Source organism: Mauremys mutica, chromosome 4 (genome assembly GCF_020497125.1).
Source record: "Mauremys mutica isolate MM-2020 ecotype Southern chromosome 4, ASM2049712v1, whole genome shotgun sequence".
NCBI lineage: Eukaryota > Metazoa > Chordata > Testudines > Geoemydidae > Mauremys > Mauremys mutica.
The window spans coordinates 150,618,582-150,629,957 of NC_059075.1; the positions used below are offsets into that span (position 1 = coordinate 150,618,582).

General features: G+C 46.7%; 1 long non-coding RNA gene across 1 annotated transcript; it reads right to left on the reverse strand.

Moving 5' to 3' along the window:
• Nucleotides 1-8,431: 8,431 nt before the first annotated feature.
• LOC123368390 lies at nucleotides 8,432-10,419 on the reverse strand. Its single transcript, XR_006578758.1, has 3 exons — nucleotides 10,266-10,419; nucleotides 9,717-9,879; nucleotides 8,432-9,312 (listed from the first exon to the last, which is right to left on the reverse strand). It is a non-coding gene; the product is annotated as an uncharacterized LOC123368390 (long non-coding RNA).
• Between the last annotated feature and the right edge of the window lie 957 nt (nucleotides 10,420-11,376).

Consider the following 11,376-nt stretch of genomic DNA (forward strand, 5'->3'; position numbering starts at 1 on the left):
GAGCGATTCCCGGCCCTGGGACTGGCCCGGGCTGCACTGCCAGCTCAGCCCGGCGGACAGAGTCACCTCCCAGCAGGGCTGGTGAGTGCGGCCGGGAAGCAGGGCTTGGGGGAGTGGGTCTGTGGGGCGCATGGGAGAGTGCTGGGCTGTGATGGGGCGGGGAGGATCTGTGTGTGTTGCGGGCACTAGGGAGTGGGGATTCTGTGGAGGATGCTGGGCAGTTATGGTGGGGCTGTGGGCAGGGGTGGTGTTGTGCAGGGCGCTGTGCATTTGTGGGTGGATCGGGAGGGGTCTGGTCATAGGGAGTCAGGGGGTGCTGGGTGGTGGTGGTGGGGGGCTGTGTGGCACAGCACAGGCCCACCTCTGAGGGGAAAGGACACGCTGGCAGCACAGGACTGGGCAGGCCAGTGTGTGTCTGGCAACTGCTGGTTTGTAAACAGTGCCCTTGCACTGGGCTGGGCAGAGCGGGGCCGCCCCTGCCATGCCCCATTGCCTCTGGCTGGCCCCTCGTTCTGGGGACTGACCCCCCCCCCCACGCCATGCTCCACTGCCTCCATGGGGGCCCACAAATATGTTTGGCACCAGGCCCACAAAAGGTTAAGTGGCAAAGCTGTCACTGAGTTCAGCACCTCTGGATCAGGCCATTGGTAAATCTAGGACATTATTCCAGTTTTATACGGGTGCTGGTGAGCACAGGCTTTGGCTCAGTGGCTCCACTCCCACATTTCTGTTGGCCCCTTACTAACACTCAGTGGGGATGTTTTGGTTGGCTAGCTCCCAGGGCCAAAAGGGGAGGGGTCGGTGGAACACCAGGGCCCTGAGACTGACAGTCCCCAGGGCCAATGGGGAGAGGCCAATGCACCAGGTCAGCCTGATTGACAGGGCTGGCCGGCCAATGAGGGAGTCGGCGGGTCAGAAAGGTCCCGTCCTCCGTGTGAGCTGAAGGCGCCCTGGGTCTGACAGACAGAGTGGGGCTGAGCTGAGGAGAGAGCAGACCTGTGCTGGGAGCAGGGCTGCAGCCCCACAGCCAGAGGGGCCAGAGAAGCAGCCTTGTCCTTCCCTTGGATAAACTAACTAATAAAAATAAGATGTATCAGGAGAACTCATTATTTTTAGGGCCAGATCCTCATTTGCTGTCATTCCTGTAGCTCCATTGATTTCAAGTGACTTCAACTAAATTATACAACAACATAGGGTCTGGAACTCAGGTCCTAAAACACAATCCAATACTTGATGTGCTAAAGAAGAATTTCAGCTGTCAGCAGTAGAGCTGTGCGGAGGACAGTGATTGCCAGGGGGATGTTGTGAAGGCCAAAAGTATAACTGGGTTCAAAAAAGAATTAGATAAGTTCCTGGAGGATTGGTCCATCAATAGCTATTAGCCAAGATGGTCAGAGAGACAACCCCATGCTATGGGTGTCCCTAAACTTCTGACTGCCAGAAGCTGGGAGTGGATGACAGGGGCTGGATCACTTGATAATTGCCCTGTTCTGTTCATTCCCTCTGAAACATCTGGCACTGGCCATTGTGGAAGACAGGACACTGGGCTAGATGGACCATTGGTCTGACCCAGTATGACCAGTCTTATGTTCTTAGGTGATGGGTTGGGTGATGCTTTCTGTTAAGATGGCTGGTGCTGTAGCTGGGTGTGGCGGTATTTTTTGCGCCCTTCCTTTGCCTGCACAGTTCTCAGCTCTGGGATACTGCTGCTTCTGTAGGCCACGCAGCAGGCTCCCTGGCCTTTAGAATTGCTGTTTCCTTTGCCCTGGGTCTGAGTGTGTTCTGGGCAGGGGAGTGAGATAAAAACTCCATGGTCTTTGGGTGAGGGCAGAAAGGGGGTGGCAGCAGCTGGAGGCAGAAGGGAGCAAAATTGCATGAAAAAGAGGGGAAGTATTTGGCTGGGCATCGGATCTGAAGTAGGTTGATATCACAGAAAAAAATGATTCAGGATATTGGAGTCACAGTACGATAATCTTAGCAAACTGCTTGTGTGTATCACAGAGTTTACGAAGGCCCATAGATATGAACCAGGTATAAATAGCACATGAAAAGATGGAAGTTGCCTTCCCAAGTGGGGGGTCAGTGCTAACGAGAGCAATTCAATCAGAGTGGATGTGGCCCATTCCCAACAGTTGACAAGAAGGCGTGATACTCTCACCTTTCCCTATGTTGATATTCACCCCTTCCAAGATATTCCAGATCTTTGGCTGCTGAAAAATTACCACACGTGTACTTCTGATGACCAGACTAAAAGCATGTAGCCAGGGGTGAATATTTCTGAGAAAATTAACAATAGTGAGCATATTTTTAGAAACATATAATGATATGAAAAAATATTCTCTGAATAGATTTACCTTTTAACCTGTCTTTGCAGAGATAAGAACAATAATATTCTATTATGATTAGTGGGTTGAGATCAAACTGCCTGTAAACCTGTTTCATCCTATGTCAATATCCTCAGTCATTGTCAGGGTTCCTTCCCCACTCTGAACTTTAGGGTACAGATGTGAGGACCTGCATAAAAGATCCCTTAAGCTTATTTACCAGCTTAAGTTAACGGTAAGCTGCCACGACCAAGCATGTTCCAACTCTTAGGGGAGAGACACTTGGAACTCTGCCTTCCCCCAAATATTTCCCAAGTCCCTAACCCCCCCTTTCCTGGGCAGATTTGAGACTAATTCCTCCCCCGCAAGTCCTTTTACTAATGTAAATCCTTTGAAGTCTTTCAGTAAATGCCAGCTTTTATCAGCAGATAGTTTTCACAGGGCTATATTTGAATCAAGCTGGGATAAATAATGGAGTAAACCATTGTATTTTCCTGAGCTGGAAGCATCTTCTTTTTAATGTAACCCTATTTTATCTTATTTATTAGTTAGTCAAAGTGAAATGTAGCTAGAAGGCCGGAAAGCTGAAATAATAGGAAGCAAACAGTGCAGAAATTATTCATGATGGACAAGATTCTGAGACAGTCTCTCTTTTTGAGAAGTAACTTAATCCTCCGATTGCATCATTCATTTACATTGATTAGTCATGGTGCAAAGTATTATGCAGCATTGGAGCTGGTTGGAGATTTTAAATTTTAATTAATTTATGTGATTTTTAATAATTAATTACATTTTAAATTTTGTGGGAAATTTCATGGAGCTTTTCCCCACCACTATTGCAGTTTTTACAAAAAAAACCCAAAACAACAGTGCCCCTCCTCTCTATGTAAATATTTTGGGTTTGAAAAAATGTTATTAAAATCTGTAGGGTTTTATGTTCCAAATTTCACTACACATTGAAAATATTTGGAGTTTGGTTTCCTTTTTTTCCCCCTGAAACATCAGAAGAAGTTGGACTATACTAAAATTTTTCTGCAAAAATACATTTTTCATAAAAATATGATTTGGTAGGAGAAGGGATAGCTCAGTGGTTTGAGCATTGGCCTGCTAAACCCAGAGTTGTGAGTTCAGCTCTTGAGGGGGCTACTTAGGGATCTAGGGCAAAAATTAGTACTTGGTCCTGCTAGTGAAGGCAGGGGGCTGGACTCAATGACCTTTTGGGGTCCCTTCCAGCTCTGAGATAGGTTAAAATAAATTCAACCACCTTCACTCAACATGGGTACCAGAGACCTGGGATTGGAGTAGCAAAAATGGCTGAAGATCAGGATTGAGGGGCATTGGCAGACTCAGGAGTTCAGAAAGGGCTGCAATAGCATAGAGTAATGCATAGAGTAATGGGATGAAGGGCATGGCTGGGGGCACATCTCACCCTATATAAGCAATAATGTGTGTCTCTCTCTAGCAGTGATGATGAAATGGAATTAAAAAATACCAAGATGAGCATGTCATGATAGGGACTAACAACTTGTGATTCTACTACAGAAAATCATTCCTCATTGATTTACTAAATTCTTTCATTTTGTCAACAAGAGAGCGAATATGGGGGAACCACCTGACATAATATATTTGGACTTTCTTTGACAAAGTCCCTCACATTAGGCTATTAAGGAAGTTATGTAGTCATAGAATATGAGGCAAAATGCTGTCATGAATGAGAAATTGGTTACGCAACAGAAAACAAGTGCCCAGATCTCAGAGGTATCTAGACTCCTAACGTCCGTTGATTTCAGTGGGGTTAGGAGCCTACCTACCTTTGAGCATCTGGGCCAAAGAGTAGAATAAACCGTCAATTTCAACACAGCAACAGGTAAAATAGGGGTTGACACAATGTTCAGCATTAGGACTGGTGGTGTTTCAAATATTTATTAATGATCTGGTACAGGGGGTGAGCAGTGAGGTGGCAAAATTTGCAGATGACATGGAATTACTTTGGGGAGTCCAGGTTGGGGAATGAGAGTGAAAACTTCAGAGGGACCTAGCTGAAAGTTGGGGGAATGGGCAGCTCAATGGCAGGTGAAATTAACTGTTGACAAAGGATTTGAACAGCTCACGCACAATTCTGTGTTCTAAGGTCAGTAACTGCCAGTGAAACATTCTCTGGTGTTACTGTGGAGAGCTGAATGACAACTTCTCCCCAGTGAAATGGAAAGTGGGCAAATTCAGACCTGAACCATGGAAATACTGGTGCTTGTTACAAAACAGGGGAGTTTTTACACAGTAAATTTTTTTTTAAAGAACATATAAAACCCCAGAAATGTTTAGGCTAAAACTTTTGGCTGAAAACCAAAAATATCTCTTTGGAAACGATTCCCTGCAGCCTTAGGGGAGTTGTTGTTTGGGTGTCTTGTGTGGCAATTCTCCTCAAATGGCTGGGGTGTCTGGCAGGATTGTATCTCCCATTGTTCTGATACCGGGGTGCCCAGCTTATGGCCTGCAGTCCATATATGGGCCACCAGAGCATTTTGTAAGGTCTGCAGCCCGCTTCAACACAATCTACTGACGGCCAATTCAGGGGCACTGGAACAATTTTTATAGTGAGGCTGCTGAAAGCCATTGAACCAAATTGTAAACCCTGTATATGATGGAAACCACTTCAAGCCAGGGGGTTCAGCAGCAGCACCCCTAGATCCAGCACCTAGGGGCCAATTCATTAGTGTTTTGGGGCCATGTTTACATCATTTTAGTTTGCACAAGGGTGTAAATAGACAATCCTGTACATAGAAACAACCCAAATATGTACAAAACAAGGTGAACTTAAAATATCAATCAATACAGGCGACTTTAAATCTTATTAAAATGTGTAGAATCTGCTTGCCCCTCAGTGTTTGGTTCATGTGGCCTTCCTGTGTAATAAGGTTGGGCACCACTGTAGTCTGATCCATTAAGACAATTTCTTATGGCCCAAATCCTTGGGAGTTAGGTGCCTAAATACCGTTAAGTATCAGGGCCTATGTTCCTATGTGCAGCGCTAGTCAGGAAAGCAAAACCAAAACGTTAGAAGGCGTAAGGGATATGATAGCTTTGCAGATTTTAAGGCCAGAAGGGACCATTATATTAATTATATATTACAATTAATATTGAGCAGCACTTTTTGTTTAAAGGTCCTCTCTTCTAAATGCTTAAACATCTGATTGCTTCTCTAGATTATATTTGCAGTGCTAGGTCTCTGTTGAACCAAGAGAATTTCCAAGCAGCCTGTTGTTACAGCAACTGTGGGTGTGTCTGTGCGGCCACTCAGAGTGTGCACTGAAGCTAGCATGCTACACATAGTCATGTGGACAGTGCAGCACCAGTGGCAGCTCAAACTAGCTGTAGCCTCCACAACCCGAGTCTGAACTCATGTGGCTAACTAGAGCCACTGCCCGTGCTGTAATCACTAAACGGCAAGTTTTAGCACACTAGCTCAAGAGGAGCTAAAGTAAGTCTGCCTAACCGGCCTGGGAGGCGAGGTCCCAGCAGCAGTATAGAAATACCCTGTATAGCTTAAGGCTAGGTCCACTTAATGTAAGGGCTGGTTTACTCTTAAAACACTACAGTGTAAACACGACCTGCACTGATAGGAGTCTCCTGTTGTCGTAAGCAATCCCCCTCCCGGAGAGGCAGTAGCGAGGTTGACAGAAGAATTCTTCCTTTGATCTAGCACTGTCTACATAGGCCCTTAGGTTAGCTTAACTACATTGCTCAGGAATACAGATTTCTGGTGTAGACCACATCTAAGGTACACCCACGCGCTGTGCGTTTATTCCCCTTCCTGGGGAGAAGTCATTGCCTGATAAGCATTAGGGAAGAGGAATGGCAGAAAGGATATTGAAATTATGTTTCTTGAAAAATGGAATTGAGGCATGTGTAGGCTGCATCTGGAAGTGTGCTTCCTAGAGCAGACAGACATTATAAGTAAAGTTGTGCTATTTAAAATTATATTATTATACTGTTTAATATGTTATAACAGTTGAAACAAAAACAATTGTTATAACAGAATAACACAAAATTATTTGCCACTTTCAAAAGGAACTAGTATATTCATTCTGCTATAAAGTCAAAAATTTCCTACCCCAGAAATGTCAGAATTTCCTGCAGAATGGAAAGCCATTTTCTGATCAGGTCCAATAGAAAAAAAAACATTGAAAATTGCTCTGCCACTCCTTTAGCTTATGAATTACTTCACATTGGTTCAGAACCATTTGTAAATGTGCCAGGGTAACACAGTATGGTGAAACTGACACTTCATTCCCTCCACTCAAATAGCCCCATAGCTCAGATGAATGAACATTAGGCATGGACATGTTATTCACCATGTATATTTTTTACTTGTCAAAGACTTAAAAGAAAAATGCACTCAAAGTATTAAAGTGCTTAATTTACAGATCCTCAAGCTATTCCAGTTTACACCAGCTCAGGCTCTAGCTCCACAACATCTGAGTACAAGAGATGTACGTCTTTTGCAGGAGATCAGGGGAGGGAATGTTTGTATCCGGATGTGTTTTGTGTTGGCTGAGTTGGCCACTGCATGTGCTTTTGCTGTTTTGTTGTGGATTGTGTTTCTACTTGTCTATGAAGGCAACTAAAGCTAGCACAGATGTCTTTTAGGTCTTTAAAGTCTAAAGACAATGAATAACATATGGAAGGCACAGGAAATTGCAGTGGAAAAAGCCTATACTAGGACAGGGATATTCAGAGGTGGGTAAGGGAGTCAGGCATAAGGATGTTTCCATGGCTGAGGTGCTAATCCTGGACTTGGTAGACCCAGATTCAATTACTTGTTCTGCCAAAGACTTCCTGAGTTATATTCACAACTTGCTTTATCTCATTGTACCTCAGTCCCCAATTGTGAAATGGGGATGGTCGTAATTCCCGACCTCACAGGGGTGTAGTGAGGCTAAATACAATAAAGGTTGTGAGGTACACAGTTGTCATGATACTGAGGAGCAGGTGAATGCCATGGATGGTGGATGCCCAGCTCTCACTTAATTTCAAATGGATCAGTACATCTAAATTTTATAAATTCTTTTGAAAGGCCCAGATGAGATGCTTCAAACAGCAGCTCCATGCTGGCTTGAATGCATTGGGTTTTACATAGGGTTTAAACACAAAGCAGACCTGGGTTTGGGCAGAGTTTGGCTTACTAGTTAATGTAAACACTTTATTTTTAAAAGATCACCTCCGGTTTAATTTGCTGGTCATTCTGCAGTTCCATAGGCCTTTCAGTCCATAGTTATCCAACACTGGGTAATGTGACGTGATATTCCACAGTGAGTCAAATTTTAAGCAAAGGCCCAGCCATTTCTTAACTGCCCCACCTGGAAAGTCATGAAAATGTGGCTGAACTGGGTATGGCTTTAGGTTAAAAATCCATCTTTTCCCTATAAGGGTTTGTGCGAATGGTAGCTCTTATTTTCTGCCTGACTGGAACAAGGGGGCTCTCCAGTAGCTAGATATCTGGCTTTGTAGATGGGCCGACTCACCCCTGCGGCGCCTCCTGCTGGTGACTCCGGGAATTAGCTCATTCCAGCATCCAGAGTGCCCTATGCAGGCCGGTGATCCGCCTGTCCTCAGGCCCCCGTGTCCCTCCCTGGACCCGGTGCCCTTTTACATAGGGCTGCTGCCCCCTGGCAGTAACCCCTTTCTCTCTGGGTCTCCCCTCCTCAGGGAACCCTCACCCTCTATCCCACCTTGCCTCAGTATATGGCTACTGCCAGTCATTGTCTAGCCCCACACCCTGGGGCAGACTGCAGTATCAGCCTACTCATCACTGGCAAGGAGGGTTTGGACCTGCTGCCTTGGCCTACCTCTGGGCTGCCCTCTGCAACCCCCAGTACCTGTTAGCCCAATGCTAGGCCGCAGCCTGGGGCTTTCCAGGCTGGAGCTCCCCAGCCTTTCCCCAGCCCTGCTTCACTCAGGTCTCTAGCTCCCTGCAGCCAGGCCCTTCTCTCTCTGAAGGCAGAGAGAGACTGTCTGCCTCTGGCTTCACTGGCCTTTTATAGGGGCCAGCTGTGGCCTGATTGGGGTGTAGCCCAGCTGCAGCCACTTCCCCAATCAGCCCAGGTTTTAGAGCAGCCACTCTCGAGCCCTGCCAGGCCGCTTTTAAACCCCTCAGGGCAGGAGCAGGGGTCCACCCTGCTATAGACTTCCTTTAATTGCAGACATGAAAACTGCAGGGACAAACAGGGAGGACAGGTTTCTACATATTTGGACCATTGCATCTCTCATATTGCGTTTTTGCACGCTAGGTTGCTGTGCGAGCATATTGAGCACTGATCCTGTAGGCACGGAGCACGTCACTTCCATTGAGGTCAGCAAGGGAGGTTGATGTGCACATTACAGGAAATAGACTGTCAGGACTGCATAATCCACTGAAAAAAACTTGTATTGCTAATTGCAACCCAGGCTCTCACTGTGTGGCTCTTTGTCCTGCCTCTGTTGGCTAGAGCATGAGCAGAGCTTTATGAGACAGCTGCTGCTGCTGTTGCTGTGGCCAGCCATCTAAGCGCGTTTCCCATCGTCTCTCTTCTGGCTGTGGATGCTCGACTGCAGAAGCTCCGCGTAGGTCCCAGCCTCGGTCTCTAATGTCCAGATGAGATGCTTCAATCAGCAGCTCCATGCTGGTCTGAATGCATTGGGTTTTACATAGGGTTTAAACACAAAGCAGACCTGGGTTTGGTCAGAGTTTGGCTTGCTTGGATGGCGCTTCATGTACCACTGAGTAGCCTCGTGAAAACATCCCAGTTATTGACACAGGCTCCAGCAAGTGATTCCCCAAGCTAAAGTCCCCTTTGTAATCGAGGGAAACAGCCTGGGTTGTCTGGAGCGCAGGGTTTGGCCCATGGTGACTGCAGACATTGCACCTGCTGCACAGCCACACGGTGACTCCTGGGACCCCTCTAGCCCATCAGCACTCGGCTCTCCCGCATTCTGCTGAGCGGCTGGTGATCTGAGGGAACAGAAACCCTTTGTTAGAGATGGAAAAGCTCCTCCCAGGAACACTCTGTCAATGGCTGCCAGAGGCCTTCCCTGTGAAACCCCAAATGCACAGCCCCTCGGATTCCCACAGGGGAGATCTCTGCTCATTCACTGGTCACGTGGCAGCGGTCTCTGACAGGGGGAATGTAGAGGGGTCTCAGCAGATGGTCCCTTCTATAGCTCCCTTAATGGGAGGAGGTTTGGCCTGGTGATGTGAGGCCCGGGTCTGAGAATCAGGGCTCCTGGGTTCTGCGGTTCTGGAAGGGGGCATGATCTAGTGGGTGGAGCTGGATTTAGAGGGGCTTGTGCTGAAGGACCCTGGTTCAATCCCCACCAATTCCTGTGATGTCTACATATGGCCATGATTTTACTTACCTATCGGTGTAGATTGTTTAGCCTATTTCTGGACACGTGTTACATCTGCTGCTGGCCACCCCTGAGATGTAGGTCCTTCATCCACACAAGGACATGGCACATCAAGGTCAGTCCAGTAGCTCCCATCCAGTCTTCACCTCCACAATGGACGGTGAGCCCTAGCCTGATCAGAGAAAGACAGGGTGGTGTTCTTCAGGGGAATCTGCTGGAGCTCCCATATCTCCTGCTCCACCTCACCCCCTGCACCCTAAGGGTTTTCCAAAGATATCACTAATTTCAGATAAAGAAAACAGCTAAGATGAGGTCAGTGTGGGTGGATTTACTGAGCAGACTGGTTCTAAAGGAAAAACAGATTTCTCCCATGCTCTAGGGAGATTCCCATAGGAAAAGTGTTTGATGGTGGGGGTGGAGGCAATGGAAGCTGTCAGCCTCTTGAATGGCAGGAAATCAGGACTCGGGGAGTTAAGGGGTGTCTGTCCTGCTGGAGGGAGCAGACCTGGAGAGCAGAAAGGGCACTAGTGGCATTGTAGGAAAGACAATGACTTCTACCTGTGAAGGTGGCAGAAGCTTCTTTCAGGCACTAGAGTCCAGGAGCCTTACACCTCCTTTGGGGATCCTTTTCCTAGGAATAAAATAAGGACACCACACAGAAAATGACATTTGAATCCCAGGTCTGGGATCCAGGGATAAGGGATGATCTCAGCCAGACTACGTACCAGGAACCTGATTTTTGTCCCAAGAGCCACAATTACCCAGATGAGGTTTTCTTCCCCATTTGCTTTCAGGTTATTTACTCACAGTATTCATTTGTTTGCTTTGCTGTGTCTCCACTCTGCAGCTGTTCATTGGTTTAAGTCACGGTCTTTCAGTTTTTGCTTCTGTTTCCTCTCCTTACAGTGTAGCATCTGCTTAGCACTTTACAAAATATTAAAAACAAAATCCTGTTCCTACACTGAAGAGGAAGGTTTCTGAGAATTTGGCTGCAGGACTTTACTGTCTGCATATTTCATTCACTATTATTTATTCAGGTGCAGGTCTGATGCAATCTGCACACCCAAGAATGCCCATATGAAGCACGGGGTGCCCTGAGAATACCTGTTAAAAGACAAGAAGAGAGTAGATTTAAAGGGAAAAAAATCAACCAGTGAATCAGCACTTTGCATCATTGAAGCACCAGTCCCAGAAGCCATACAGGTTAAAAATCCCCATGATTCTTTCCCACTAGAACAAAATCCAAAAAGAAAAAGGCCTTCAGCCGATTATTTCCTTACACTCTGAATGGGTGAAATTCAGCCCTGTGTAGACAGCCAGGGCAAGGTCTGTGCATCACAGCGGGTTTAAGTGGCACTTCACTGCACAGGTGCTGGGAGACTTCGGTGGCACAGTTTTCATCCTGGATTGGAAGAACCAGCTGGAATCCTGTGAGGTACAGAACAGAGAGAGGTTTGGGCCACAATGTTCACCTCAGAGGCTGAGCTTCTGCAGACTTTTGGGATGTTCCCATCTGAGGAGGATGATTTTGGCCAGCACAAGTTCAGAGCTTTCAGTCACATCAACCGGTGATTCTTTGGCACAATTGATCTAAAGTAGCTGAACTTTTCTGGCCTTGCTTCCATCTCTGACACCCCTTATACCTCACCATTGCCATCTAACAGCCCTC